Source organism: Palaemon carinicauda, chromosome 7 (genome assembly GCF_036898095.1).
Source record: "Palaemon carinicauda isolate YSFRI2023 chromosome 7, ASM3689809v2, whole genome shotgun sequence".
Lineage (NCBI taxonomy): Eukaryota > Metazoa > Arthropoda > Malacostraca > Decapoda > Palaemonidae > Palaemon > Palaemon carinicauda.
Genome location: NC_090731.1, coordinates 1,584,685 through 1,612,282, shown reverse-complemented (window position 1 = coordinate 1,612,282; position 27,598 = coordinate 1,584,685). Strand labels below are relative to the sequence as shown.

The 27,598-nt window shown below is 46.6% G+C and overlaps 1 protein-coding gene and 1 long non-coding RNA gene across 4 annotated transcripts in view; both read right to left on the bottom strand.

The window, feature by feature from the left end:
* Positions 1–27,598, bottom strand: part of LOC137643796 (uncharacterized) — a 703,394-nt gene that overhangs the window by 333,432 nt on the left and 342,364 nt on the right. The gene's annotated exons all lie outside the window — the stretch shown is intronic.
* Positions 1–27,598, bottom strand: part of LOC137643798 (uncharacterized) — a 96,128-nt gene that overhangs the window by 56,968 nt on the left and 11,562 nt on the right. For both annotated transcript variants that reach the window (XR_011045068.1, XR_011045069.1), the window contains exon 3: positions 20,063–20,187. This is a non-coding gene — a long non-coding RNA (uncharacterized lncRNA). The remainder of the gene's footprint in view (positions 1–20,062; positions 20,188–27,598) is intronic.

Here is a 27,598-nt window from a genome sequence, read left to right as displayed (position 1 = left end):
AATAAATTTTTGAATATACTTACCCGGTGAATATATAATAGCTGCAACTCTGCGGCTCGACAGACAACATACTCAAAAAACTCGCGAGCGATCGCTATGAAGGTTGCGGGTGTGCCCACCAGCGCCAACTGTCGGCCAGATACCACTCTTGTATGTAAACAAAACCTTCAATTCTTCTCGTCCCGCTGCGTCTCTATTGGGGAGGAAGGGAGGGTCATTTAATTTATATATTCACCGGGTAAGTATATTCAAAAATTTATTTTATAATTAAAATATCATTTTTAAATATTTAACTTAGCCGGTGAATATATAATAGATGATTCACACCCAAGGAGGTGGGTAGAGACCAGAGTTAATTATGTTTACAGCGTATAAGCTAAGAGTTTTTTCATTTTGACAGTTATCAATATAACAAAACCAAAATATATAGGTACCTGGTAAGGAAGTTGACTTAGACGATTACTCTGCCTTGTAAGTCTGTCTTCCTCACGGAGCCCAGCGATCCTCTTAGGATGCTGACAGACTCCCAGGAGCTGAAGTATCAAGGGCTGCAACCCATACAACAGGACCTCATCAAACCCCTAATCTGGGCGCTCTCAAGAAATGACTTTGACCACCCGCCAAATCAACCAGGATGCGAAAGGCTTCTTAGCCTTCTGAACAACCCATAAAAACAATATTAAAAACATTTCAAGAGACAGATTAAAAGGATATGGAATTAGGGAAGTGTAGTGGTTGAGCCCTCACCCACTACTGCACTCGCTGCTACGAATGGACCCAGTGTGTAGCAGTCCTCGTAAAGAGTCTGGACATCTTTTAAGTAAAATGACGCGAACACTGACTTGCTTCTCCAAAAGGTCGCGTCCATGATACTCTGCAGAGATCTATTTTGCTTGAAGGCCACGGAAGTTGCTATAGCTCTAATCTCGTGCGTCTTAACCTTAAGCAAAGATTGGTATTCCTCACTCAAGTGTGAATGAGCTTCTCGTATTAACAATCTGATAAAATATGACAAAGCATTCTTTGACATAGGTAAGGATGGTTTCTTAACCGAACACCATAACGCTTCAGATTTACCTCGTAAAGGCTTAGTACGAGTTAAATAGAACTTAAGAGCTCTAACGGGGCATAATACTCTCTCTAATTCGTTGCCTACGATCTTTGATAAGCTAGGAATATCAAAAGATTTAGGCCAAGGACGAGAAGGCAGTTCATTCTTGGCTAGGAAACCAAGTTGAAGAGAACAAGTGGCTTTTTCTGTCGAAAAACCGATGTTCTTGCTGAAGGCATGAAGCTCACTGACTCTTTTAGCTGAGGCCAAGCACACCAGGAAAAGAGTCTTAAGAGTGAGATCCTTCAGGGAGGTTGAATGTAAAGGCTCAAACCTGTCTGACATGAGGAATCTTAGGACCACGTCTAAATTCCATCCAGGTGTAGCCAAACGACGTTCCTTAGAGGTCTCAAAAGACCTAAGGAGATCTTGTAGATCTTTATTGTTGGAAAGATCTAAGCCTCTATGCCGGAAGACCGAAGCCAACATGCTCCTGTAGCCCTTGATCGTGGGAGCTGAAAGGGAGCGAACTCTTCTCAGGTATGAGAAAATCAGCGATTTGGGCTACAGAGGTACTGGACGAGGATACAGATACTGACTTGCACCAGTCTCGGAAGATTTCCCACTTCGATTGGTAAACTCTAATGGTAGTAGCTCTCCTCGCTCTTGCAATCGCACTGGCTGCCTCCTTCGAAAAGCCTCTAGCTCTCGAGAGTCTTTCGATAGTCTGAAGGCAGTCAGACGAAGAGCGTGGAGGCTTTGGTGTACCTTTTTTACGTGTGGCTGACGTACTAGGTCTACTCTTAGAGGAAGACTTCTTGGAAAGTCTACCAGCCATCGAAGTACCTCGGTGAACCATTCTCTCGCGGGCCAGAGGGGAGCAACTAACGTCAACCTTGTCCCTTCGTGAGAGGCGAATTTCTGCAGTACCTTGTTGACAATCTTGAATGGTGGGAATGCGTATAGGTCTAGGTGAGACCAATCTAGGAGAAAGGCATCTATATGTATTGCTGCTGGGTCTGGGACTGGAGAGCAATAGATTGGAAGCCTCTTGGTCATCGAGGTTGCAAAGAGGTCTATGGTGGGTTGACCCCAAGTCGCCCAAAGCCTCTTGCACACATCCTTGTGGAGGGTCCATTCGGTTGGAATTACCTGACCTTTCCGACTGAGACAATCTGCTAGAACGTTCAAGTCGCCCTGGATAAACCTCGTTACTAGGGAGATGCCTCGATCTCTTGACCAGATGAGCAGGTCCCTTGCGATCTCGTACAGTGTCAGGGAGTGGGTACCTCCTTGTTTGGAAATGTACGCCAAGGCTGTGGTGTTGTCCGAGTTGACCTCCACCACTTTGTCTCGAAGGAGACTCTCGAAGCTTATCAAGGCCAGGTGAACTGCCAAAAGCTCCTTGCTGTTGATATGCATGCTCCTCTGACTTGAGGTCCACAGACCTGAGCATTCCCGACCGTCCAGTGTCGCACCCCAACCCAAATCCGATGCGTCTGAGAAGAAAACGTGGTTTGGTTTCTGAACTGCTAGGGGAAGTCCCTCTCGTAGACTGATATTGTCTTTCCACCAATTCAGGCAAGTCTTTACTGTTTCGGAAATCGGGATCGAGACCGCCTCTAGCGTCTTGTCCTTTTTCCAGTGAAAAGCTAGATGGAATTGTAGAGGTCGGAGGTGTAGCCTTCCTAGCGAGACAAACTGCTCCAGGGATGATAGAGTTCCTACTAGACTCATCCAATTCCTGACTGAGCAACGTTCTCTCTTCAACATCTTTTGGATTACGAGCAGGGCTTGATCTATTCTGGGGGCCGACGGAAAAGCCCGAAAAACTGGACTGCGAATCTCCATCCCTAAATACAGAATAGTTTGGGATGGGATCAGCTGGGACTTTTCCAAGTTGACCAGAAGTCCCAATTCCTTGGTCAGATCTAGAGTCCAATTGAGATCCTTCAGACAGCGATGACTGGACGAGGCTCTGAGAAGCCAGTCGTCCAAATAAAGGGAGGCTCGGATACCCGATAAATGGAGGAATTTTGCCACATTCCTCATAAGCCTCGTAAACACGAGAGGAGCTGTGCTTAGGCCAAAGCACAGGGCCCGAAACTGGTACACCACATTGTCGAACACAAATCTCAGAAAAGGTTGGGAATCTGAGTGAATGGGGATGTGGAAGTAAGCGTCTCTTAGGTCGAGAGAGACCATCCAGTCTCCCTTTCTGACCGCTGCTAAGACTGACTTCGTGGTCTCCATGGTGAACTTTGTCTTTGTGACAAAGACATTCAGAACACTGACGTCTAGCACCGGTCTCCAACCTCCTGTCTTCTTCGGTACTAGGAAGATACGGTTGTAAAACCCCGGTGATTGAAGGTCCGAGACTTTGACCACCGCTCCCTTCTCTAGCAAAAGAGACACTTCTAGTTTCAGGGCTTGTCTCTTTGCTTGCTCTCGGTACCTGGGAGAGAGATCGATGGGGGACGTCGCTAGAGGAGGTTTGCGTACAAATGGGATTTTGTACCCCTCTCTGAGCAACCTCACAGACTGTTGATCTGCGCCTCTCTTCTCCCAGGCTTGCTAGAAGTTCTTGAGTCTGGCACCTACTGCTGTCTGAAGTTGCGGGCAGTCAGACTCTGCCACGCGAGGACTTGGCTCCTTTCCTCTTTCCTCTCTTCCCTTCGGCACGAGTACTTCCCCTGCGGGGGGCTCTGCCACGAAAGGGCGGAATAAACCTGGACGCTGGAGTGTCTATCCTAGGTCTAGCAGACAAGGCAGACGAAGGGGTCCCTTTGCGAGCCGAGGACGCAACCAAGTCATGGGTGTCCTTCTGCACTAGAGACAACGATATTTCCTTAACTAAAAGTTCAGGAAACAAGAACTTAGACAAAGGGGCAAAGAGTAACTCAGATCGTTGACAGGGCGTCACTCCTGCTGACAGAAAAGAGCACAGAGACTCTCATTTCTTTAGGACTCCTGACGTAAACGAGGCGGAGAGCTCATTGGATCCATCGCGGATGGCCTTATCCATGCAGGACACAATGAGTAAGGAGACATCTCTATCGGCTGATGAGATTTTCCTACTCAAGGCTCCCAAACACCAGTCAAGGAAGTTAAAAACTTCAAAAGCCCTAAAGATGCCTTTAAGTAGATGGTCCAGGTCTGAGGATGACCAACTAATCTTCGAGCGTCTCATGGCTAGGCGGCGGGGAGAGTCTACAAGACTTGAGAAGTCGCCCTGGGCAGAGGCAGGAACTCCCAAGCCGAGAACTTCTCCCGTGGCATACCAGACGTTCGATCTAGACGAGAGTTTAGATGGGGGGAAGGCAAAGGCCGTCTTCCCTAAACTCCTCTTGGTTTCCAACCAATCGCCTAACAGCCGTAAAGCTCTCTTGGATGAGCGAGAGAGAACGAGTTTTGTAAAGGCTGGCATGGCAGCAGGTACGCCTAAAACAAACTCAGACAGCGGCGAACGAGGAGCCACAGAGATAAAGTGTTCAGGGAACAACTCTTTAAAAATGAGCATGACTTTTTTAAAGTCCATAGATGGCGGAACTGCTCTAGGCTCATCAATATCTGAAGGATGATCCTCAGGCTGAGGGTCAGCAACGTCCTCATCCGAAAGTTCCTCATCTGACAACTGATGAGAAACAAGCAAAGGGGTTGGCAATGCTTGACACGCAGCGTCCGCCCGCACTGGTGCATAAGTGGCGGAGCAGGACGCAGCGTCCTGAAACTGCTGAACAGTCTGGGAACTGTCAACAACAACAGGTGCTTGAGGACGCACAGCGTCCACCCGAGACTGCTTAGACCGCCTGGGTTGTGCAGTCAAAACAACTCTAGGTTGCGGAGGTTGACGCACCGCGTCAAAACAAGTCAACTCTGATGGTTGGCGAACGTCCTGAACGTCACCAGGCGCATCAGCGAGTTGCTTAACGTCCACATGTGGCTGAAAATCCACACGAGACCGCATCGGGTGTGGTACAACCCCAACTGGTTGACGTGAGATGGCTACACCAACGTCAACAGGACGCACAACAGAACGCTTGGGTGGCTGACGGCCAGTATCTCCATGAGATAAACGGCTAGGTTCAACGGAAACCTGCTCTGCGTTGTAGTCTTCCATAAGGGACGCAAGCTTAGACTGCATGTCCTGCAGTATAACCCATTTAGGGTCTACGGAAACGGGTGCGGTAACAGACGGGGTTAGCGTCTGAGACGGCACAACTTTGCCTTGCTTAGGCGGCGAGCAGTCATCCGATGACAGCAACGGGTCCGAACTGTCCCAATGACTACATCCAGGACGTTGGACCTGTCCTGAAGGGACCGACTTGCGTTTCAAAGGCCTAGAAACCTTGCTCCATGGTTTCTTGCGTGAAACGCCTTCGGAAGACGAGGTAAAAATGGGCTCTCTCGTCTTATGGTAGGGGCGATCTTGACGAGATACGCCTGATACCATAGAGGGAACGTCTGTTCGCTGATCAAGGCCTCTCGAACCCATAAGTCGTACGACATTGCTTCTCCCCTGGGCTTGGGAGCTTGCAAGAGGTCCCGGACTAGGTGAACAACAGGCACGAACAGACGAACCCTCGGTCGCAACACTGTTCACAACACTTTGCGCACTAATCACTTTCCCACTTTCCACCGTGGCACTATGGCACTTAAGTACCTTCACGTCAGCCATGAGTTGATTACGGTCACTTGCTAACGCTTCAACTCTCTCCCCCAAGGCATGAATAGCACGTAACATGTCTTGCATAGACGGTTCCTGAGTGCTAGAAGGGGGGTTAGGAACAACCACTACAGGGGAAGGATTAGGTTCAGGGGCATGTGGAGAGGAAAAATCTACGGACCTAGATGAACTTCTCCTTACCCTATCTCTCTCTAGTCTGCGTGTATACTTATCATATTCGATCCAATCGAATTCCGAAAGGCCCACGCATTCCTCACACCGATCTCCCAATTGACAGGTTTTACCCCGACAATTGGAACAAACAGTATGAGGGTCGAGAGAAGCCTTTGGAAGACGCCTATTACAGTCCCTAGCATTACACTTTCGAAATCTAGGTACTTGAGAAGGGTCAGCCATTTTGAATTAGTCAAAGAAAATTCCAAAAACAATCCAAGTCATCAACAAATAATCCGATTCAATAAAGAGTTCAAGAGTTTACGTTGAGGAAAAAACACCTGTACTGCGAAAGCTCAAACCAAAATAAAGTACTTCACCAAATATGATGGGAAAACTCCAGGTTCTACAGCGAGTATAAATACGTCTTGTCGTCAACGTCGACAGAGAAGAATTGAAGGTTTTGTTTACATACAAGAGTGGTATCTGGCCGACAGTTGGCGCTGGTGGGCACACCCGCAACCTGCATAGCGATCGCTCGCGAGTTTTTTGAGTATGTTGTCTGTCGAGCCGCAGAGTTGCAGCTATTATATATTCACCGGCTAAGTTAAATATTTAAAAACAAAAGTTATTAGTAAATACTTTGACTAGACCTCTTGGTTAACAATGATCAATGGTAATAATCATTTCATTGGAGAAAACAAAAAAATCTACAAGAAGTTGGAGTTCTTGATAAAGCAGTTACATAAATAACTAGAAAAGCACTCAGTAGAGTGCAGACCTCCATCACAGCAGCTGATTTCTCAAAACCAGATTAATTGTCTTTACCAGAATCAATTTAGACCGTAGGCATATTTGAAGTCTGTGTGGCAACCAAGTGTGAACTTGGGGTCAATGTTACGGTTAATTCGGTCGACCTTTTGCTCGACCTTGACCTTTCACCTAGGACTCTCAAAATTGAATGACTTCCACATTTCTACATAACAATTGATCCCTGAAAGTTTTATTACTCAATGAATAAAACTGTGTAAGTTGTTCAGAAACAAACAAACAGACAGAAGGGGAAAAAATGACCTACCAACTTTGTTGGTGGAGGTATTCATGGCTAGGTCATAGTTTGAAGATAATACGAACACATTAACAGACGCATCTTTAAGACCAATATGGTTTGTACACAAATCAGTGAGGAGTTATTTTAGACATAACAAATGACCACAAGAAAACCAACTAAACAGAGTCATGTGGATGGAACGAGCCAACGGAGTAAGACACTGGAACGTCTTCACCTTTGGGGATGACCCCGAAGAAGAGGAGTTCCTTTTGGTCTTCTGCCGACTACCGAACCGCAACCACTGGGAAGATGGCCACTCCCGACAAACATCCCAAGGAGACTCCTACAAACAGGAGTGACCTCTGCACACAGGACAAAGGGCATGGAATCCATCTCCGAGGCTGACATGAAAATGCCACAAGGGTGACCTTCCGCGCCAGGACATACCCACTTAGTCGAGCCTCACAATACTCTCACTCCTGATAAAGAAAAATATCTTTATTTTAAAGTTTTAGGATAAATTGTATTATTCTTAAGTAATAGGCTTTACTGAGCCAAAATAAAAATGTGACGTTATACCATCAGTGTTTGCGTGAGCAGGGTGGTTAGTGTACCCCTCGCTAACTAGCAGTTGGTGGTTATACTTTGCTAAAAAGTCTTTTGGCTGGTTTCAGCTTTTGCTAAGATACATATCCACTGTGAAGATCAAAAGGGTTTGTATTAGACGTTAGAACAAATCATGAATTAGTTGACTTTTACATTAATAGCTTTATACGTTTCATCCAGCTGAGTCAATCTTTCTCCAAAGTTTGGGAGCCAAAGATTGTGTGTATATGAGAACATAAGAATTCCTGTTTATTTAGTTACAGACTGCAGCTTAAATCATTACAGCATAACTATCTATCTATCTATATACCAAGGCACTTCCCCCAATTTTGGGGGGTAGCCGACACCAACAATGAAACAAAACAAAAAGGGAACCTCTACTCTCTATGTTCCTTCAGCCTAATCAGGGACTCAACCGAGTTCAGCTGGTACTGCTAGGGTGCCACAGCCCAACCTCCCACATTTCCACCACAGATGAAGCTTCATAATGCTGACTCCCCTACTGCTGCTACCTCCGCGGTCATCTAAGGCCCCGGAGGAAGCAGCAGGGCCTACTGGAACTGCGTCACAATCGCTCGCCATTCATTCCTATTTCTAGCACGCTCTCTTGCCTCTCTCACATCTATCCTCCTATCACCCAGAGCTTTCTTCACACCATCCATCCACCCAAACCTTGGCCTTCCTCTTGTACTTCTCCCATCAACTCTTGCATTCATCACCTTCTTTAGCAGACAACCATTTTCCATTCTCTCAACATGGCCAAACCACCTCAACACATTCATATCCACTCTAGCCGCTAACTCATTTCTTACACCCGTTCTCTCCCTCACCACTTCGTTCCTAACCCTATCTACTCGAGATACACCAGCCATACTCCTCAGACACTTCATCTCAAACACATTCAATTTCTGTCTCTCCATCACTTTCATTCCCCACGACTCCGATCCATACATCACAGTTGGTACAATCACTTTCTCATATAGAACTCTCTTTACATTCATGCCCAACCCTCTATTTTTTACTACTCCCTTAACTGCCCCCAACACTTTGCAACCTTCATTCACTCTCTGACATACATCTGCTTCCACTCCACCATTTGCTGCAACAATAGACCCCAAGTACTTAAACTGATCCACCTCAAGTAACTCTCCATTCAACATGACATTCAACCTTGCACCACCTTCCCTTCTCGTACATCTCATAACCTTACTCTTACCCACATTAACTCTCAACTTCCTTCTCTCACACACCCTTCCAAATTCTGTCACTAGTCGGTCAAGCTTCTCTTCTGTGTCTGCTACCAGTACAGTATCATGCGCAAACAACAACTGATTTACCTCCCATTCATGGTCATTCTCGCCTACCAGTTTTAATCCTCGTCCAAGCACTCGAGCATTCACCTCTCTCACCACTCCATCAACATACAAGTTAAACAACCACGGCGACATCACACATCCCTGTCTCAGCCCCACTCTCACCGGAAACCAATCACTCACTTCATTTCCTATTCTAACACATGCTTTACTACCTTTGTATAAACTTTTCACTGCTTGCAACAACCTTCCACCAACTCCATATAACCTCATCACATCCCACATTGCTTCCCTATCAACTCTATCATATGCTTTCTCCAGATCCATAAACGCAACATACACCTCCTTACCTTTTGCTAAATATTTCTCGCATATCTGCCTAACTGTAAAAATCTGATTCATACAACCCCTACCTCTTCTAAAACCACCCTGTACTTCCAAGATTGCATTCTCTGTTTTATCCTTAATCCTATTAATCAGTACTCTACCATACACTTTTCCAACTACACTCAACAAACTAATACCTCTTGAATTACAACACTCATGCACATCTCCCTTACCCTTATATAGTGGTACAATACATGCACAAACCCAATCTACTGGTACCATTGACAACACAAAACACATATTAAACAATCTCACCAACCATTCAAGTACAGTCACACCCCCTTCCTTCAACATCTCAGCTTTCACACCGTCCATACCAGATGCTTTTCCTACTCTCGTTTCATCTAGTGCTCTCCTCACTTCCTCTATTGTTATCTCTCTCTCATTCTCATCTCCCATCACTGGCACCTCAACACCTGGAACAGCAATTATATCTGCCTCCCTATTATCCTCAACATTCAGCAAACTTTCAAAATATTCCGCCCACCTTTTCCTTGCCTCCTCTCCTTTTAACAACCTTCCATTTCCATCTTTCACTGTCTCTTCAATTCTTGCGCCAGCCTTCCTTACTCTCTTCACTTCTTTCCAAAACTTCTTCTTATTCTCTTCATATGACTGACCTAATCCCTGACCCCACCTCAGGTCAGCTGCCCTCTTTGCCTCACGTACCTTGCGCTTTACTTCCACCTTTTTCTCTCTATATTTTTCATACTTCTCTATACTATTACTCTGCAGCCATTCTTCAAACGCCCTCTTTTTCTCTTCCACTTTCACCTTCACTCCTTCATTCCACCATTCACTGCCCTTCCTCATGCTGCCTCCAAACACTGAAATATAAAGAAACAATTTTCTTGATCATAGGTACAGAGTACAGTAAAGTATTTGCTAAATATTATGAACTTCTATCTATCTATCTATATACCAAGGCACTTCCCCCAATTTTGGGGGGTAGCCGACACCAACAATGAAACAAAACAAAAAGGGGACCTCTACTCTCTATGTTCCTTCAGCCTAATCAGGGACTCAACCGAGTTCAGCTGGTACTGCTAGGGTGCCACAGCCCAACCTCCCACATTTCCACCACAGATGAAGCTTCATAATGCTGACTCCCCTACTGCTGCTACCTCCGCGGTCATCTAAGGCCCCGGAGGAAGCAGCAGGGCCTACTGGAACTGCGTCACAATCGCTCGCCATTCATTCCTATTTCTAGCACGCTCTCTTGCCTCTCTCACATCTATCCTCCTATCACCCAGAGCTTTCTTCACACCATCCATCCACCCAAACCTCGGCCTTCCTCTTGTACTTCTCCCCTCAACTCTTGCATTCATCACCTTCTTTAGCAGACAACCATTTTCCATTCTCTCAACATGGCCAAACCACCTCAACACATTCATATCCACTCTAGCCGCTAACTCATTTCTTACACCCGTTCTCTCCCTCACCACTTCGTTCCTAACCCTATCTACTCGAGATACACCAGCCATACTCCTCAGACATTTCATCTCAAACACATTCATTTTCTGTCTCTCCATCACTTTCATTCCCCACGACTCCGATCCATACATCACAGTTGGTACAATCACTTTCTCATATAGAACTCTCTTTACATTCATGCCCAACCCTCTATTTTTTACTACTCCCTTAACTGCCCCCAAAACTTTGCAACCTTCATTCACTCTCTGACGTACATCTGCTTCCACTCCACCATTTGCTGCAACAATAGACCCCAAGTACTTAAACTGATCCACCTCCTCAAGTAACTCTCCATTCAACATGACATTCAACCTTGCACCACCTTCCCTTCTCGTACATCTCATAACCTTACTCTTACCCACATTAACTCTCAACTTCCTTCTCTCACACACCCTTCCAAATTCTGTCACTAGTCGGTCAAGCTTCTCTTCTGTGTCTGCTACCAGTACAGTATCATCCGCAAACAACAACTGATTTACCTCCCATTCATGGTCATTCTCGCCTACCAGTTTTAATCCTCGTCCAAGCACTCGAGCATTCACCTCTCTCACCACTCCATCAACATACAAGTTAAACAACCACGGCGACATCACACATCCCTGTCTCAGCCCCACTCTCACCGGAAACCAATCACTCACTTCATTTCCTATTCTAACACATGCTTTACTACCTTTGTATAAACTTTTCACTGCTTGCAACAACCTTCCACCAACTCCATATAACCTCATCACATCCCACATTGCTTCCCTATCAACTCTATCATATGCTTTCTCCAGATCCATAAACGCAACATACACCTCCTTACCTTTTGCTAAATATTTCTCGCATATCTGCCTAACTGTAAAAATCTGATTCATACAACCCCTACCTCTTCTAAAACCACCCTGTACTTCCAAGATTGCATTCTCTGTTTTATCCTTAATCCTATTAATCAGTACTCTACCATACACTTTTCCAACTACACTCAACAAACTAATACCTCTTGAATTACAACACTCATGCACATCTCCCTTACCCTTATATAGTGGTACAATACATGCACAAACCCAATCTACTGGTACCATTGACAACACAAAACACATATTAAACAATCTCACCAACCATTCAAGTACAGTCACACCCCCTTCCTTCAACATCTCAGCTTTCACACCATCCATACCAGATGCTTTTCCTACTCTCGTTTCATCTAGTGCTCTCCTCACTTCCTCTATTGTTATCTCTCTCTCATTCTCATCTCCCATCACTGGCACTTCAACACCTGGAACAGCAGTTATATTTGCCTCCCTATTATCCTCAACATTCAGCAAACTTTCAAAATATTCCGCCCACCTTTTCCTTGCCTCCTCTCCTTTTAACAACCTTCCATTTCCATCTTTCACTGTCTCTTCAATTCTTGCGCCAGCCTTCCTTACTCTCTTCACTTCTTTCCAAAACTTCTTCTTATTCTCTTCATATGACTGACCCAATCCCTGACCCCACCTCAGGTCAGCTGCCCTCTTTGCCTCACGTACCTTGCGCTTTACTTCCACCTTTTTCTCTCTATATTTTTCATACTTCTCTATACTATTACTCTGCAGCCATTCTCCAAAAGCCCTCTTTTTCTCTTCCACTTTCACCTTCACTCCTTCATTCCACCATTCACTGCCCTTCCTCATGCTGCCTCCAACAACCTTCTTGCCACATACATCACTTGCAATCCCAACAAAATTTTCTTTTACTAACTTCCATTCCTCCTCCAAATTACCAGTTTCTCTTACTCTCACCTCATCATATGCCATTTTCAACCTTTCCTGATATTATGAACTTGAAGAGGAAAAATTATAGGTTTTGATATTATTTTTGTGTATACAATTTTGCTTGACGTCATCAGAGACTAACAAGTTCAAATTTTCAAAATCCATCGTCAACAAGATCAGATTACTTTTGTAAACAAAACCAAAATGACGTTAATTTGTTGGAGTAAACATAGTGTTAACTAATGACCTAAATTGTTAGCCAATGTGGAGAAAACAGTGTAGCCATGTCCCCTTACATTATTATGAAGGAATTGTAATAAAATCCAACTTTCACCCACTTGCCCCAGTGAGTTTAGAACACCGTGGCTTATGTTCTTCTTCTTCTTCTTTGAATATTCATTTGTTAACTGCCAATGTTCAAGATTTAGAAGTGAATATCTCAAATTCTAAATGCTTTCTGTATTGAGACCTGTAAATTTGATAATACTGAAGTTTGAAAGGAACTAAAGTCTAAAAATGAAATATGAAAATTGTTATGAAAAATGATATTTTAATTATAAAATAAATTTTTGAATATACTTACCCGGTGAATATATAATAGCTGCAACTCTGTTGCTCGACAGACACATACATAAAAACTCGCCAGCGATCGCTATACAGGTTGCGGGTGTGCCCACCAGCGCCAACTGTCGGCCAGATACCACTCTCGATGTAAACAAAACCTCAATTTCTTCTCATCCCACTGCGTCTCTATTGGGGAGGAAGGGAGGGTCGTTTAATTTATATATTCACCGGGTAAGTATATTCAAAAATTTATTTTATAATTAAAATATCATTTTTAAATATTTAACTTAGCCGGTGAATATATAATACAGTAGCTGATTCACACCCAAGGAGATGGGTAGAGACCAGAGTTAAATAAGTTTACATCGTATAAGCTAAGAGTTTTTTATTTCATTTTGACAGTTATCAATATAACAAAACCAAAATAAATAGGTACCTGGTAAGGAAGTCGACTTAGACGATTACTCTGCCTTGTAAGTACGTCTTCCTTACGGAGCCCAGCGATCCTCTTAGGATGCTGACAGACTCCCAGAAGCTGAAGTATCAAGGGCTGCAACCCATACAACAGGACCTCATCAAACCCCTAATCTGGGCGCTCTCAAGAAATGACTTTGACCACCCGCCAAATCAACCAGGATGCGAAAGGCTTCTTAGCCTTCCGGACAACCCATAAAAACAACATTAAAACATTTCAAGAGACAGAGTAAAAGGATATGGAATTAGGGAATTGTAGTGGTTGAGCCCTCACCCACTACTGCACTCGCTGCTACGAATGGTCCCAGTGTGTAGCAGTTCTCGTAAAGAGACTGGACATCTTTCAAGTAAAATGACGCGAACACTGACTTGCTTCTCCAATAGGTTGCGTCCATGATACTTTGCAGAGATCTATTTTGCTTAAAGGCCACGGAAGTTGCTACAGCTCTAACCTCGTGCGTCTTAACCTTAAGCAAAGATCGGTCTTCCTCACTCAAGTGTGAATGAGCTTCTCGTATTAACAATCTGATAAAATATGACAAAGCATTCTTTGACATAGGCAAGGATGGTTTCTTAACCGAACACCATAACGCTTCAGATTGGCCTCGTAAAGGTTTAGTACGAGCTAAGTAGAACTTGAGAGCTCTAACAGGGCATAAGACTCTTTCTAGTTCATTGCCTACGATCTCCGATAAGCTAGGAATATCGAAAGATTTAGGCCAAGGACGAGAAGGTAGCTCATTTTTGGCTAGGAAACCAAGCTGCAGAGAACAAGTAGCTTTTTCTGACGAAAACCCGATGTTCTTGCTGAAGGCATGAAGCTCACTGACTCTTTTAGCCGAGGCTAAGCATACCAGGAAAAGAGTCTTAAGAGTGAGATCTTTCAGGGAGGCTGAATGTAAAGGCTCAAACCTGTCTGACATGAGGAATCTTAGGACCACGTCTAAATTCCACACAGGTGTAGCCAAACGACGCTCCTTAGAGGTCTCAAAAGACTTAAGGAGGTCTTGCAGATCTTTATTGTTGGAAAGATCTAAGCCTCTATGCCGGAAGACCGAGGCCAACATGCTTCTGTAGCCCTTGATAGTAGGAGCTGAAAGGGATCGTACTTTTCTCAGGTATAAGAGAAAATCAGCTATTTGGGCTACAGAGGTACTGGTCGAGGATACGGAAACTGGCTTGCACCAGTCTCGGAAGACTTCCCACTTCGATTGGTAGACTCTAATGGTAGACGCTCTCCTTGCTCTAGCAATCGCACTGGCTGCCTCCTTCGAAAAGCCTCTAGCTCTCGAGAGTCTTTCGATAGTCTGAAGGCAGTTAGACGAAGAGCGTGGAGGCTTTGGTGTACCTTCTTTACGTGTGGCTGACGTAGAAGGTCTACTCTTAGAGGAAGACTTCTGGGAACGTCTACTAGCCATCGAAGTACCTCGGTAAACCATTCTCTCGCGGGCCAGAGGGGAGCAACTAACGTCAACCTTGTCCCTTCGTGAGAGGCGAATTTCTGCAGTACCTTGTTGACAATCTTGAATGGTGGGAATGCGTAAAGATCTAGATGTGACCAATCTAGGAGGAAGGCATCTATATGTATTGCTGCTGGGTCCGGGACTGGAGAGCAATAGATTGGAAGCCTCTTGGTCAGCGAGGTTGCAAAGAGATCTATGGTGGGTTGACCCCAAGTCGCCCAAAGTCTCTTGCACACATCGTTGTGGAGGGTCCATTCGGTTGGAATTACTTGACCTTTCCGACTGAGACAATCTGCTAGGACGTTCAAGTCGCCCTGGATGAACCTCGTTACTAGGGAGATGCCTCGATCTTTTGACCAGATGAGCAGGTCCCTTGCGATCTCGTACAAAGTCAGTGAGTGGGTACCTCCCTGTTTGGAAATGTATGCCAAGGCCGTGGTGTTGTCCGAGTTGACCTCCACCACCTTGCCTCGAAGGAGATTCTCGAAGCTTATCAAGGCCAGATGAACCGCCAAAAGCTCCTTGCTGTTGATATGCATGCTCCTCTGACTCGAGTTCCACAGACCTGAGCATTCCCGACCGTCCAGCGTCGCGCCCCAGCCCAAGTCCGATGCGTCCGAGAAGAGAACGTGGTTGGGTATCTGAACTGCCAGGGGAAGACCCTCTCGTAGGCTGATATTGTCCTTCCACCAAGTCAGACAAGACTTTATCTTTTCGGAAATCGGGATCGAGACCGCCTCTAGCGTCTTGTCCTTTTTCCAGTGAAAAGCCAGATGGAATTGAAGAGGACGGAGGTGTAGCCTTCCTAGCGAGACAAATTGCTCCAGGGATGACAGCGTTCCTACCAGACTCATCCACAGCCTGACTGAGCAGCGTTCTTTCTTCAGCATCTTCTGGATGGAGAGCAGGGCTTGATCTATTCTGGGGGCCGACGGAAAAGCCCGAAAAACTTGACTGTGAATCTCCATCCCTAAATACAGAATAGTTTGGGATGGGACCAGCTGTGACTTTTCCAAGTTGACTAGGAGTCCCAATTCCTTGGTCAGATCTAGAGTCCAATTGAGATCCTTCAGACAGCGATGACTGGAAGAGGCTCTGAGAAGCCAGTCGTCCAAATAAATGGAGGCTCGGATGTCCGATAAATGGAGGAATTTTGCCACATTCCTCATAAGCCTCGTAAACACGAGAGGAGCTGTGCTTAGGCCAAAGCACAGGGCCCGAAACTGGTACACCACATCGTCGAAGACGAATCTCAGAAAAGGTTGGGAGTCTGAGTGAATGGGGATGCGGAAGTAGGCGTCCCTTAGGTCCAGAGAGACCATCCAGTCTTCCTTTCTGACCGCTGCTAGGACTGACTTTGTGGTCTCCATGGTAAACTTCGTCTTTGTGACAAAGACATTCAGAGCACTGACGTCTAGCACCGGTCTCCAACCTCCTGTCTTCTTTGATACTAGGAAGAGACGGTTGTAAAACCCCGGTGATTGAAGGTCCGAGACTTTGACCACCGCTCCCTTCTCTAGCAAAAGAGACACTTCCAGTTTCAGGGCTTGTCTCTTTTCTTCCTCTCGGTACCTGGGAGAGAGATCGATGGGGGACGTCGCTAGAGGAGGTCTGCGTACAAAAGGGATTTTGTACCCCTCTCTGAGCAACCTCACAGATTGTTGATCTGCGCCTCTCTTCTCCCAGGCTTGCCAGAAGTTCTTGAGTCTGGCACCTACTGCTGTCTGAAGTTGCGGGCAGTCAGACTCTGCCCTTAGAGGACTTGGATCCTTTCCTCTTCCCTCTCTTCCCTTCGGCACGAGCACCTCCCCTGCTGGAGGCTCTGCCACGAAAGGGCGGGATAAACCTAGACGCTGGAGTGTCTATCCTAGGTCTAGCAGACAAGGCAGGCAAAGGGGGAGCTTTGCGAGCCGAGGACGCAACTAGATCGTGGGTGTCCTTCTGCACTAAAGACAAGGCAATTTCCTTAACCAAGACTTCAGGAAACAGGAACTTAGACAAGGGCGCAAAGAGTAGCTCAGATCTTTGGCATGGCGTCACTCCAGCTGACAGGAAAGAGCACAGAGACTCTCGTTTCTTCAGGACTTCGGACGTGAATGAAGCGGCAAGCTCGTTGGACCCATCACGGACGGCCTTGTCCATGCAGGACGTAATGAGTAAGGAAACATCCTTATCGGCAGAAGAGATTTTCCTACTCAGGGCTCCTAAACACCAGTCCAGGAAGTTAAAGACTTCGAACGCCCTAAATATGCCTTTAAGAAGGTGGTCCAGGTCAGAGGGTGACCAACAAATCTTCGAGCGTCTCATGGCAAGGCGGCGGGGAGAGTCTACAAGACTTGAGAAGTCGCCCTGGGCAGAGGCAGGAACTCCCAAGCCGAGAACTTCTCCCGTGGCATACCAGACGCTCGATCTAGACGAGAGTTTAGATGGGGGGAAGGTAAATGCTGTCTTCCCTAAACTCCTCTTGGTCTCTAACCAATCGCCTCACAGCCGTAAAGCTCTCTTGGATGAGCGAGAGAGAACGAGTTTAGTAAAGGCAGGCATGGTAGCAGGAACGCCTAAGACAAACTCTGACGGCGGCGAACGAGGAGCCACAGAAATAAAGTGATCAGGGAACAACTCTTTAAAAACAGCCATGACTTTTCTAAAGTCCAAGGATGGTTGAACTGCTTTAGGCTCATCTAGTTCTGAAGGTTGATCCTCAGGATGTGGTTCAGCAACGTCCTCATCTGACAGTTCCTCATCTGATAACTGATGAGAAAACGGCAAAGGTGTAGGCAACGTTTGACTCGCAGAGTCCGGTCGCACTGGTGCATACGTGACGGAGCCGGACGCAGCGTCCTGGAACTGCTGAACAGTCTGGGAACTGTCAACAACAACAGGTGCGCGAGGACGCACGGCGTCCACCCGAGACTGTTTAGACCGTCTGGGTTGTGCAGTCAACACCATACCGGGTTGCGGAGGTTGACGCACCGCGTCAAAACAAGTCAACTCTGATGGTTGATGAACGTCCTGAACGTCACCAATCACATCAGTGCGTTGCCTAACGTCAACGTGCGGCTGGAAATCCACACTGGGTCGCATCGGTGGAGGTACTACCCCAACTGGTTGACGCGAGAAAGCTACATCAACGTCAACAGGACGCACAACAGACCGCTTGGATGGCTGATGGCCAGTAGGTTCAACGGAAACCTTCTCAGCATTGTAGTCCTCCATCAAGGACGCAAGCTTGGACTGCATGTCTTGCAGTAATACCCATTTAGGGTCTACGGAAGCAGGTGCGGTAGCGAATGAGACGGCACAACTTTGCCTCTCTTAGGCGGCGAGCAGTCATCAGATGACGGCAACGGGTCCGAACTGTCCCAGTGGCTACAACCGGGACGTTGGACTTGTCCTGAAGGGACCGACTTACGCTTTAAAGGTCTGGAGACCTTGGTCCAAGGTTTCTTACGAGAAACACCTTCGGACGACGAGGTAAAAATGGGCTCTCTCGTCTTACGTTGGTAGGGGCGATCTTGGAGAGATACGCCTGATACCATAGAGGGAACGTCTGTTCGCTGATCAAGGCCTCTCGAACCCATGAGTCGTACGACATTGCTTCTCCCCTGGGCTTGGGAGCTTGCAAGAGGTCCCGGACTAGGTGGACGACAGGCACGAACAGACGAACCCTCGAGCGCAACACTGTTCACAACACTTTGCGTAACACTAGGCACTTTGACACTTTCCGCCATGGCACTTTGGCACTTGAGTTCCTTTACGTCCGCCATGAGTTGATTTCGGTCACTTGCTAAGGCCTCAACTCTCTCCCCCAAGGCATGTATAGCACGCATCATGTCTTGCACAGACGGTTCCTGAGTGCTAGGAGGGGGGTTAGGAACAACCACTACAGGGGAAGGATTAGGTTCAGGGGCATGTGGAGAGGAAAAATCTACCGACCTAGAAGAACTTCTCCTTACCCTATCTCTCTCTAGTCTGCGTGTATATTTATCAAATTCGATAAAATCGAATTCCTAAAGGCGCACGCATTCCTCACACCGATCTTCCAATTGACAGGTTTTACCCCGACAATTGGAACAAACAGTGTGAGGGTCGAGAGAAGCCTTTGGAAGACGCCTATGACAGTCCCTAGCATTACATTTTCTGAACTTGGGAACTTGAGAAGGGTCAGCCATTTTGAATTAGTCAAGGGAAAATTCCAAAAAACGATCTAAGTCATCAACAATTAATCCGATTCAAAAAAGAGTTCAAGGATTTATGAAGAAAAACACCTGTACTGCGAAAGCTCAAACCAAATTAAAGTACTTCACCAAATATGATGGGAAAAACTCCAGGTTCAACAGCGAGTAAAGTACGTCTTGTCGACACGTCGACAGAGAAGAAATTGAGGTTTTGTTTACATCGAGAGTGGTATCTGGCCGACAGTTGGCGCTGGTGGGCACACCCGCAACCTGTATAGCGATCGCTGGCGAGTTTTTATGTATGTGTCTGTCGAGCAACAGAGTTGCAGCTATTATATATTCACCGGCTAAGTTAAATATTTAAAAAAAGCCATTTTTTATTCTATTTAAACTGTGCATAGAAAGAGGCTCTACATATTTTCTTGCAAGACAATTGGTAATGTGTAAGCTTACTTAACATTCCCTTCCACTAAGACAGTTTAGAAAAGTATATTGTTTGTAATACCATCACTTGTACCAAGACAAGTTCAAGTTACGTTGTTTCTATGACATCAAAGAAAAAAGAATAAAACAAAAATTTCTAAAGTTAATGAAAGAAATGAGAAATTGTAAGATACTTCACTCACACAAATAAAGGAAGGATATTAAATAGCAGTTTTATTTCAAACTATTCTTACTATAGGTTCACTTCTATTACTCTGGGTGAGAATCCAAGACAATAAACTAATGAGGCATCAAGACTAAGACAGGACAGTACTTCCTTGACTGCTTAGGGTAAAATACACGATTTACAGAAGTCTTGACTCCTCTACCATTCTAAACCACACTTAGTATTGTTCAGTAGTTGTCAAATTGGCTAAATTGACACCAGGGATTCAAAAACTATTCCATAATCAATGCTAATAAGGAAACAGGAGTGAACCTACCTAAATCATCATCATCAGTAACTTGTAAGGTGGCATAAAGAACTCCTCTAATCATAAAATCACCACCAGGTGACACGGCCGCATTCCACCTGTCGTATTCCGCCAGCAACAACCACTTTCTCAGACTGGAATGATTTCAATGTTTGGTACATTTAATCTAAACACCGGAGGCTGTACAGTTTTTGATTGTTTTTAATATTATTGGAACTTTGAGTCAATCCTTTGGGTTCTGAAATATTTTCAGGAAATCAAACCAGACAACAAAATCACATAAAAAACCAGAAAATTAGTTTATGGACACAAAACACTCACTGAAATGAGGTTAACTAAATAAAAACTTAATTACAGTGAACCCTCGCTACTTCGCGGTTCGACCATCGCGGATTCACCACTTCGCGGATTTTTTCCATAACCCATATATATACAGTAATATATATATATATATATATATATATATATATATATATATATATATATATATATATATATGTATGCATGTATTTATGTATATATGTAGGTATGTATATGTGTATACATATAAATATATATATATATATATATATATATATATATATATATATATACACACACACACAACACACATATATATATATATATATATATATTTTTGGGCTCAAGCCATGTCGTCCTGATGGAAGTTCCTTAAAGGCAGCTTCCTAGGGTATATTACAACTACTGTACGACGATATTCCCAGAGAATTTACCTTAAGGTACCCAGAATTCTAACTCCTGGAGCGAGTATCCCTAAAAAAGACCTTAGGGATATCGTAAATATCAGTGGACGTATTCTTGACACGCCTCATAGCAATCTATACCCCGAATAGAGTTAACACTTCGTAGGGGTCAAATGGCAAGAAAACGAAAACGATAAGAAAGGGGGGAGCCGTTCGTAAGGCATCTCTCCTCACCGTTTCGTAAGCGTGCCCTGCGCCGCTCGCGGCACCATCTGTATTCCTTTTTGCGTAGCTATACGACTCGGTGTTTTTCCTTGTGTACTACCAAAATCTTGGATTTACTCGTTGATAATGCTTTCTCCAACTTCTTCTGCCTCGGATAAGTTGAGTACTATTTCTTTTATGTATATATGTAGGCTCTTGTTTAAAATTAAAGTAATTAAAAGAGTTATCTTTGATACAAGAGCTGTTGCCTGCTGGAGGCGTCATGGACGCTGTTGCTCGCTAGAATAGGATTTATTTGTTAGCAAGAGCAACGTTCCCAGCCCCTTTGCGCTTTAATAATTAGCTGCTTAGCTTAATTAGGAATTCTGTTATGATGCGATAGTAGTGGGCCTGGCGAAAGTTTTGCTTAGGCTGACCAACACTAGTCTTCGTAGACTAGCTGTTGGCCCCCTTTTACTTCCTGCATGATAATTAGTCTTCCAAGTGTGATTTTATATTGCTTAAAGCGTTAGGCAACGTTATACATATAAGCTTTTTTCGAGTACTTTCCAAGATACTATTGGAGTGAGTTTCGGTGATTTAGGTAATCGATTCTCTTAGTGCCTAGGCTAGGTTGTCTTAGGTCATTATAATATTATCTGTTTCCCCGTCTGCTCCCTTCTCTTCGGGGAAGGGGCAAACCCTTTCCCTCTGTTTAAGCCTTAGGCTTAACTCTAGTGGTTTGTTTGAATTAAATTTCAAATATATCTATGCTGGAGTAGTACTGTACCTTCCTGTTCCAACTGGATTGGTTCAGAGGGGGACAGTACAGCAGTGTATTAGTCTGAGTCCGGGTTGGTCTAGCGTGGGGCAGAGTCTCCCTTGCTGACTGACACGGACATAAGGGGTTTATTCCCCTTGGATCACCTTGTTGGGTTCCTGTAGTGATCCCTTCGCTTGGTGACCCCTCAGACTTGTCCTCTTTGCCGTTCTGGATTCGGGATATGTTCCCTTTCTGGAATGGCAATTCCTTCCTTGCCTTGGTTTTAGGGAGGCAGCCAGTAGTGCCGGCCTCCCTCCCGGGATTTCTCTGGCTGGGATGAGCTCTCTTAGTTGGGAATGACCCTTAACCAAGGCAAGGTTGGATAGGACCCTCTGTCCTTCCCTTCTATTTTTCCGTTTCCTTTGTGTCAGTCGTCCGCATCCGTACCTAGCCTAGGTTAGGATGGGGAACTGACGTGGTCCCCTGTCGGCCGGCAGAGTGTGCCGACCGGCAGAGACCCTTTCTTTTGAGTGCTGCCCGGTCCTTTCTTGGTCCCTCCACCGCTGCCGTCTGTAGATTCAGTAAGCAGCGGTTAGGAAGCCTGACTTAGTGTCTCCCCTTCCTCTCGGCACTCTTTCGGTTGCCGGGCACAGAGGCTCATAGCCTCTTAGCCCGGCACTCATTCTGTTGTCTTCTTATGTGTTGTCCTTGCCGTCTGCCGGCCTACAGGCCGGCCGCCGGTGGGGGGGGTGTTCTCCAGTTCTCTTGCTGTCGGTCGGCGGTGGTTATATACCTTTGCCGGCCGGTCTCTTGCTCATCTGCCGGCCACTATGAGTGGCGGCCGGCAGCCGAGCACTACCTGGTGTGGAGGCCAGCCGGCAGGGTTTGCTTACCGCTGCCGGCCGGCCTGCTACACTGCCGGTTAGCCGGCCACTAAGAGTGATGGCCGGCAACACAGTGCTACCGGGTGGCTGCAGACCGGCAACCACTGCCGGCCGGTTCAGGCATGGGATCTGGAGTTCTCCCCAATAGGGGTGATCTGGAGTTGTGTACTTGAGATCTACCTTTGGAAAAAAGGGGGGGGGTACTGACCGGCAATAGCCGGCCGGCACACCACCCTCATGTACTGTATCAGTTCTTTCTTGAGTGGTGTATTCAACCAAGGGAGTCCATGATATAGTAGGTTACAACACTGTCTTTTCTAACTTACTTGTGTTACTTTGGGCAATCACTTGGTGTCGCCTTACAAGGATAAAAAAGAGAATTCTTTTCATCCCTGGCCAGAATGGTAAAATTTTACCTTAGGTGTGAGCTACACCTAATTTCCTTGGGAAATAGGCTACGATCTCTGGTTATTCTAGTAAAGACTAACTACGTGACTTTTGGCTGATGGGCTTCCACAGATGATTGTGTGGGTTTCACAAGTGTCTTTCCCTTATTCTTTGTGAATACTAATATTTACATGTGAATTGAAATTCACTTGATATTCATGGAAATTTTCTTCTTTTACAGGAGGAGCATCCGAAGTGTGATAGTGTCTTCTGCAATGTCCGCAGCAAGAACTTTTGCGGACATGTCTCGTGTAGGAGGCACGCGGCTTGCGCAGCCTCCAATGATGACCATCGCTACTGGGATCCGCAGGTATGTGCAGTATGTACTAACCTGCTATCAGAGGCTTTTGAATCCCCTAGGTCGGCGGAGTCAAGGGATGCAGCGAGGGAGAAGCTCCGTTTATGGGTAAGGGGTTTTCAGAAGAACACCACTGGACCTTATCTTCCTAATGAGAAGATGAGGGCATACCTTTTTCCCAAAGCTTCCACTGACGCTGTTGTTCCCCAGCCTCGGCCGGAGATCCCTCTCGTCCAGATCCCAGTGGAGGAGGATGTTGTGGATGCCATGCAGGACATCCAGCTGGATGACAAGATGTCTGACTTGTCCGATCGTGCGGAACAGGATCTCCTCGCAGAGGGTGAGGAGGAGGATCAAGATCCTATTGCCGTGGAGGAAGAGGTTCCCGTACCTTCAGACGTTCCGGTTCAGACCCCTGAACCTATCCCCTCTACCTCGTCCGCTCTTCCAGCAGAGCTGGGACAGGCTCTCTCTTCCATCGTTGGTATGATCCAACAGATGCAGAGGGAGAATAATCAGAAGGCCGCTACTTTGGAGCTCCAGATGCAGAAGATCACAGCATCACGTGGACCTCCAAAGAAGCTCAACGTGAAGGACCTTCCTCTGTGCTCGGATGCCAACCCGTGGAGATATGCCGAGCACATGCCGATGACGATCGGGAAGATTGTCATGTCGGAGAAACTGGGCTCAGTTCCCCTTGAGGAGGTGGAATTCTGGCCCAGTAGAGGGGCCTACCCGGACTGTTATGTCCGTCGGAAGAAGGAGCCGGCCTCGAAGGAGGAGACGGAACCGAAAGAGGTGATCATCCTGGATCACTCCAAGGCTCAAGCTACCCTAACATCTGCATTGAAGGAGAGGGGGTTCTCAAACACTAAAGTTGCTGCTTTGAGTAAGAAGCACCCCTCCTTTGTATCCTCCCCGGCTAGGGCCTTCCCCTTTATGCAGAAAGGGTTCGCGGCCGTCTTGAAGGCGGTTGAAGCTGGCAAACCGTGTCCATCTCTGGAGGAATGCAAACCACTGTCGTTGGCCTTGCCGCTGGATAATAAGGACTGGAAGGAGGTGCACCTCACTTTCTCGGTTGGGAAGTTGGACGCCGACATTGCAGGTCAGCAGTTCGGCGAAAACCTTCCCATGTTGTCGGAATTCCTCCTACGGAGGGAATTGGACACAAAGGAGCGCCTGGCAGCCTCGATGTCTCTCCAGACTAACATGGAGACAATGGCTAGCGACCCCAAGATGCCTGAGATGTTCATGGTAATGGCCAAGATCCATCTGGCCACGGTGACTAAGGACCTCTATTGCTTTGTCAAAGCGAGGAGGGCCTGTAGAGAGTTTGTTTTCGCCTCGGCCACAGTGAGGCATGAACCCAAGAGGCTCATTTCATCTAGCATCTGGGGTAAAGATCTCTTTCCCAACGAAGTGGTCAAAGAGGTGGTGGACAAGGCAGCCACTGAGAACCGTAATCTTCTCCTTAAGTGGGGCCTGTCCCTTAAGAGGAAGTCTTCTCCTGATGAGGGCCCTCAGCCGAAAGGAAAGGCGAAGAAATCGAGGTTTTCCTCCCGTCCAGCCAAGCCTTTCAGACCACAAAGACAGCAGCAGCAGCAGCCAGCTTTGCCTCCGGTACCACAACTGGTAGCCCAGACCCCGACCACCTTCCAATGGGTACCCCAAGCCGTGTCATCAGCATCCCCGGAATTCAATCCAGTGTTCGAAGGGCAATCGACCACGTTTCGAGCAAAGCCCAGAGGTGCAGCCAGAGGTTCCGCGAGACGCCCCTCTAGGGGAAGAGGATTCAGAGGTGGTCGCGGCCAGGGAGGCAAGACTGCAGGGCAGTCAAAGTGAAGTGTCGCCGGTAGGTGGGAGACTACAGTATTTCCGGGATCGCTGGACCTTCGATCCCTGGGCCCACAGCCTGCTCAAAAATGGACTGGGTTGGAGTTGGTACAGTACTCCACCCCAGTGCCCTCAATTTTTCCCAACACTCCACCCCCGTTTTGGAGGAGTACATCCAAGATCTGTTGGAGAAAAAGGTGATCCGGAGGGTAAAGTCCATCAAGTTTCAAGGGAGGCTGTTTTGTGTTCCAAGAAAGACTCGGGGAAACTCAGAGTCATTCTGGACTTGTCACCACTCAACAAGTTCATAGTGAACCACAAGTTCAAGATGTTAACGTTACAACACATAAGGGCCTTACTGCCCAAGAGGGCATACACCGTCTCCATCGATTTGTCAGACGCATATTGGCACGTTCCAATAAGTCGCCGTCTCTCCCCCTACCTAGGATTCAAGCTACAACAAAAACTTTATGCATTCAGAGCGATGCCCTTCGGGCTAAACATAGCCCCAAGGATCTTTACGAAGCTTGCGAGCGCAGCGCTCAAACAGTTACGCCTAAAAGGGTTCCAGGTAGTAGCCTACCTGGACGATTGGTTGGTGTGGGCAGCATCCAGAGCGGAATGCTTGCAGGCTTCCCTACAAGTGATTCAGTTCCTGGAATATCTAGGTTTCATGATCAACAGAAAGAAGTCTCGTCTTTCTCCAGCTCAGAGGTTCCAGTGGTTGGGAATTCACTGGTATCTAGTGTCACACCGTTTTTCCATTCCGATGTCGAAAAGGAAGGAAATAGCGGGGTCTGTCAGGAGACTTCTAGGTTCCGAGAGGATATCAAGACGCGAACAAGAGAGGGTTTTGGGCTCTCTTCAGTTCGCATCAGTAACAGACCCAGTGCTAAGAGCACAGCTAAAAGATGCAGCGGGAGTCTGGAGAACCTTTGCATCGAAAGAGCGAAGGGACTTGAAGAGACCGGTCCCACTTCGGCTACGTTCTCTTCTCAGACCGTGGTCTCAAGCCAGTCGTCTAAAGAGGTCATTACCTCTTCAACCCCCCCCCCCCCCCGTCAGTGACAATCCACAGAGACGCCTCAAAGGTAGGGTGGGGGGGTCACTCCCATCGGAAAAAAGTGCAAGGGGACCTGGTCCAAGCTATTTGGGACTTTTCACATAAACTTTCTAGAAGCTATGGCAGTGCTTCTTACCCTGAAGAAAGTATCCCCACGTCACTCGATCCATGTAAGGTTGGTACTGGACAGCGAGGTGGTAGTGAAATGTCTGAATCGGCGGGGATCGAGATCTCCACCTCTCAACCAGGTAATGTTAGCCATATTTCGACTGGCGGAGAAGAAGAAGTGGCACCTGTCAGCAGTTCACCTTCAAGGAGTCCGGAATGTGACCGCGGGACGCTCTATCCAGGGTTACACCGATAGAGTCGGAATGGTCCCTAGACGCAGGATCATTCTCCTTCATCTTGAGACAAGTCCCAGAACTGCAGATAGACCTCTTCGCGACGAAGGACAACAAGAAGCTGCCGAGATATGTGTCCCCATATGTGGACCCCTTGGCGGAAGCAGTAGATGCGATGTCCCTCGATTGGAACAGATGGTCCAGGATCTACCTGTTTCCCCCTCACAATCTGATGTTGAGGGTCCTCAACAAACTGAGATCCTTCAAGGGAGTAACAGCAATAGTGGCCCACAAGTGGCCGAACAGTGTATGGTTCCCTCTAGCTCTGGAACTACGACTACAGTTTCTACCACTCCCGGACCCAGTTCTGTCCCAGCAAGTCCAGAAGTCGACTGTCTACGCTTCATTACAGAAAACCCGGACCCTGCAGCTCATGATTTTCTCTCCCTAGCGGTGAAGAAACGGTTCGGAATCTCGAAAGATAGCATCGACTTCCTGGAAGAATATAAGTGTAAGTCTACTAGAAGGCAGTACGAATCAGCATGGAAGAAATGGGTAGCCTTTGTCAAAGACAAGAATCCGCACGAGATCTCTACGGAGTTCTGCCTATCCTTCTTCATCCACCTCCACGGACAGGGGCTGGCGGCTAACACGATTTCTACATGTAAGTCAGCTCTGACAAGACCCATTCTATATGCCTTCCAGGTAGACCTCGCTAACGAGATGTTTAATAAGATCCCAAAGGCCTGTGCTAGGCTTAGACCTTCAGCTCCTCCAAAGCCTATTTCGTGGTCGTTAGACAAAGTCCTTCATTTTGCCTCATTACTGGATAATGAGGAGTGCGCATTGAAGGACCTGACTCAAAAAGTGATCTTCCTTTTTGCCCTTGCTTCTGGGGCCAGAGTTAGTGAGATTGTGGCCCTCTCGAGAGAGGAGGGCCGGGTTCAGTTCCTGGATGGGGGAGAACTGAACCTGTTTCCGGACCCTACGTTTCTCGCTAAGAACGAG